Source organism: Nansenia antarctica, assembly GCF_963989245.1.
Source record: "Nansenia antarctica genome assembly, chromosome: 20".
Taxonomy (NCBI): domain Eukaryota; kingdom Metazoa; phylum Chordata; class Actinopteri; order Argentiniformes; family Microstomatidae; genus Nansenia; species Nansenia antarctica.
The window spans coordinates 4119486-4124485 of NC_137693.1; positions in this window are offsets into that span (position 1 = coordinate 4119486).

The window sequence follows — 5000 nt, forward strand, 5'->3', positions numbered from 1 at the left end:
GTATGTAGTACGTGTGTGTGTGTGTGTGAGAGAGAGAGAGAGAGAGAGAGAGAGAGAGAGACAGAGAAAGAGAGAGAGAGAGAGGCCGACACACTACTGACTCAGCAACAGGTAGAGAGAAAGGAGAAAAGCAGGTGAAACAAAGAAGAAAAGAGAGTGTACTGGTGGTCTATTCGGATGTGGACGCTATGTGGATTTAGAACACAACACGTGTTCAGAGCTGAGGTGTTGGTCATCCAGTACAACTACGCCAAGAAGAAAACCAGAGGAACACAAATCACCTTCCTCTCATGGCTGCTGGCTACCCGGTGGGTCTCAGTGTGTGTCATGTTGACCGTCATGAGGGGGGTTCGGTGTCTGAGGAAGGGCCCTGGCCCCCTGGCCCCCAGAAGCTGAAACCAGGGGTGTGCTGGAATCTGATACGGGGGTCATGCATCTTTGTTCAACAGCTGCTGTCATCCCCAATAACCAGTGAGTCACCGCTGATGAATAATTGAAAAAACAAAAACGAGTCTTCTCTCCTCCGGCAGTCTCCAGACAGAGAGAGAGAGAGAGAGGGGGGGGGGGGGGGGGGTGGAGAGAAAGAGAGAGAGAGAGAGGGAGGGGGAGAGAGAGAGAGAGAACGAGAGAGAGAGAGAGGGGGGGGAGAGATAAAGAGAGAGAGAGGGGGGTGGAGAGAGAGAGAGAGAGAGAGAGAGAGAGAGAGAGAGAGAGAGAGAGAGAGAGAGAGAGAGAGAGAGAGACCGGTACCGAGAGAAACTGCAAAAAGTCGGGAGAAAAGTGGGAGACAGGCGATGGATAGAAACAGATTGAAGAGAGAGATAGAGAGGGGGGAAAGAGAGAGGAAAGATTAGGAGAAGAGAGCTAGGAGAAGGAGAAGGATATTCACTGGGATTAGGATCTCGAAGCCTCAGGTGTCGGAGCCACCCGAGCCCTGCACTCTCCCCACTCCGTCTCCAGACTGACAGCAGAGGCCCCTACTCTCTCACACAGAGATAGATGCTAGAACGGATCCCTCAGGAGGACACAGAACCCCGGCTCCATAATGAGATTTTCTTATTAGATTTTAGAAAGCTGGCAAACCGCTCAACGGAAAACCGAATCGCTTCGATCAATATTTATGTCGTTCTCCCGAAACAATAACATGGCCTGGGGTGACTCTTTTGTGACTTCTTTTGTGAATCTCTGGCCAAGTGTTCCCATTATTATTATGGGCGGGGGGTGGTGAAGACAGGGGATGTGGTCTGTGTGTGTTGTGTGTGTGTGTGTGTGTGTGTGTGTGTGTGTGTGTGTGCGTGTTTTGGCGTGTGTGTATTGAGTTTGATTGTTCAGAAGGATCCTTGGCTTCCCTTCTCTTCACACACACACACACACACACACACACAAACACACACACACACACACCCTGTTTTGGCTACAGACGTGTGTTTTGTCTTTGGCCTGTCCTTTTTGTTGGTGCATTTAATAAAACGTTAGGATTTCTTTCTCCGTTTCGTTATGCGATACCGGCCTGTTAAGTGTGTCTGTTGCACCGTTAGGCCATCTGGAAATTCTGTGTGAGTGTGTGTGTGTGTGTGTGTGTGTGTGTTTGCGTTTGTCTGCGGAAACCTAACACTGATGACATTTTCACCCTTCGACTTCAATCGTTCAGAGTTCACATTCCACCATTTTCCCAAGAGGGGAAGGGATGAAATTGATGTCATCCTCATCGCTTGCTAAAACATAATGTATAGGAATATATCTCATAAGCAAACCTGTCTGTTATGTAACGCCATTAAATATGGAGGAAGGGCCTGCTTTGACCGTTGACTATAGTGAGGGTATTTGTCTGTTTCCCCATCCAAGTAATGATGTTTGACATTCGGTCATGGGCAGTGTGTGTGTGTGTGTGTGGGGGGGGGGGGGGGGGATATTAGCCATGGCCTGATGGGGTGTGGGCGAGGACTGATGGAACATGGCAGCTGCTGCTGCTTCACCTTCAGGGATATCGCTTAGTCTCACACACACACACACACACACACACACACACACACACACACAGACACACACACATACGTACTCGCACACACACACACACACACACACACACACACACACACACACACACACCCTGTCTTACTGTCTTAGTTTTCCCTCTGGTGTTTTTTCACTGGCCCTGCCACTGGCCTTATAGCTGGAAAACTGGACTGCAAGGCAGTATGTGTGTGTGTGTGTGTGTATGTGTGTGTGTGTGTATGTGAAGTCTGTTTGTGTGCATGGAGTGCTGCACGGTCCCCCCCCCCCCCCTCGCTCACTCACACTGCCTTTACGACCTCCATGTTTTCTGCCTCTGTCACTGTTACACCGCTTTCTAGGGAAATCTCATACCCTCTTAAACATTTCTCTCTCCCTCTCATATTCCCCCCCTCCTCTCTTCCTCCAGTCTCTCCCTCCCTCCCTCCATCTTCGCTGGTCCCCGTTAGGCCGTAAAAACCAGGACGCGAGGGTAGCAGGGGACCCTGTGTGTGTGTGTTTGTCCGGAAACGGGGTGTATGCGTGACCCCCCTGGTGATGTCATTAGCAGAGTGGTCGATACCGGGGCGACCCATGGGGTGGCATCCGGCCCGGGGTCCACCTGATACCGGGCCAGGGCGCTGCCCTGCCATCGCCTGGGGGGGGGGGTCAGGGCCGGGGGCTGGGGAGGCTGGGGCGTGGGGATTGGAGGGCTCATGGACGGGGCTGAAGGGCTGGGAGGCTGGGGAGGCTGGGGCGTGGGGGGTGGAGGTCTCAGGGCCGGGGGCTGGGTGGGCTGGGGCCTGGGGGGTGGAGGTCTCAGGACCAGGGGGTTGGGGGGGCTGGGGCCTGGGGGGTGGAGAGTCTGAGGGCTAGGCTTGACCCTGCTACAAGGAATTGAGTAGAATGTTCTGTGAATGGAAGGAGAAGAGTCCAAAAGAGTGCGATTCCATACAACCGAATATAACCTTATTGTCGATCAAGCGGATTCAAGTTTGCCTTTGGCTTCAGCTGACGACTGACTTCAGCAAAAAACTGGGCCTCTAGCCCCAGCCACAGTAATGCCCTGGCATTGAGACTCAGCCTCAGACAGTCTCTGCGTGAGCTCAAGCAGTACTCTCCTACAGTACATTAAGACTCTACGAGACCCAGCTCTCCCTCCGTTTCCTCAGTGATCTCACTGGTGCTTCTAGTTTCTCCACAAAATGTGTCATGAATACACTCCAGAGCATCCTGACATGGGCTTAAATTAAAAACAGAAGATTATTATGATGTCAATGTCAACTCGGTTGTTTGGCTGTGGTGTGGGATCGTGTGCTATTAAAGCCTAAAGCCTTAGTCTAAAGGCCGAGGGTCGGTTGGACGTTTGGTAAACCGATCCTAGCTTTTTTCCCTAATAACAACTTCAACCCGTAGCGACAATTGTTGCCAGGGAAACCTATCAGTAGAGAGCCCAGGACCAAGGGCATTGGCTCTCCACCGATCATGATTAATTCAAACTCTCCCCCATCGGTGGGGCTGTCCTTGTGTCTGACGGGTTCCTAAGGCGTGTTAAAGTAGGCGGTGTGGAGCTGCACTAACCCAGTTGTATGGCACGTGAACTCTGTGTTGTGGAACTGTATTAATATTGATAGTTTTCTTGGATGCTGGGAGCATGTATATTTCAGAGGCCATGTATGCACAGCAGACACAACTGCTGTCTGGATGTCTGTCTGCCTGTCTGGCCGTCTGTCTGTCTGTCTGTCTGGCCGTCTGTCTGTTTGTCTGTCTGTCTGTCTGCCTGTCTGGGTGTGTGTCTGTCTGCCTGTCTGGGTGTGTGTCTGTCTGTCTGTCTGGCCGTCTGTCTGTCTGTCTGGCCGTCTGTCTGTTTGTCTGTCTGTCTGTCTGCCTGTCTGGGTGTGTGTCTGTCTGTCTGTCTGTCTGTCTGGCTGTCTGTCTGGATGTGTGTCTGTCTGTCTGTTTGTCTGTCTGTCTGTCTGGTGTCTGTCTGTCTGTCTGTCTGGGTGTGTGTCTGTCTGTCTGTTTGTCTGTCTGTCTGTCCATCTGTCTGTCTGTCTGTCTGTCTATCTATCTGTCTGTCTGTCTGCCTGTCTGGCTGTCTGTGTGTGTGTCTGTCTATTTGTCTGTCTGTCTGTCTGTCCGCCTGTCTGGCTGTCTGTGTGTGTGTGTCTGTCTGTCTGTCTGTCTGTCCGTCTGTCCGTCCGTCCGTCTGGCCGTCTGTCCGTATGTCTGTCTGTCTGGGTGTGTAGCCAGTCCCCTTCGTCTGTGCAGTGAGTCATGTCGTGAGTCATGTTGTGAGTCATGAAGCGAGGCTTCCTCTACCCATCTATAAAAGCTGTCACTCAGTGACAGCCCTGTCTGTCACCTTCACCCGCTCTCTCTTTCTTTCTCTCAGGCACACACACACACACACACACACACACACACACACACACACACACACACACACACACACTTTGATGACAGCTGGGAATGGCAATAGGTTGGCTATATCCAGAGAACCGGGGTTGGGGACCACAGGGGTCACAGTCAGGGCCCCCCCCGAACATTGTGAAAAATTAGATGGAACCCCCCCCCCCACCCCCGAAATCCCCTCTCACAAACCTTTGACCCCAGCCCTCCTAGCCTTCCCTTCACCCCAACCCAGCCCTAACGTTTCACTCTCAGGCTTCTCTGGTTAGGGTGACATTGGAGACTGTGGAGGAAGATAACTAAATAAATTGCAACGGCATACACACGTCGGAGTTATGATTCGGCCATTGCACACTGTGGAACATAGTGTATTTTGGCTTCGGCAGCAACGAAAAAAAGCAATAGCATTCGTTCGTGCCGTTTGTGTGTCCAGTAACAATAATGAGTTGAGACTGAATTAAGTGATTGTTGAAAACCCGGAGGTGACTCCATTCTTCTACGGACAAGAATAAGAAGAGTACGGACCCTGTAGCTCTGCAGCCTCCTAATAGCCCAAATATTTCTGATCTGATTTCAGTTTTTTGCTTTTGTGTGGA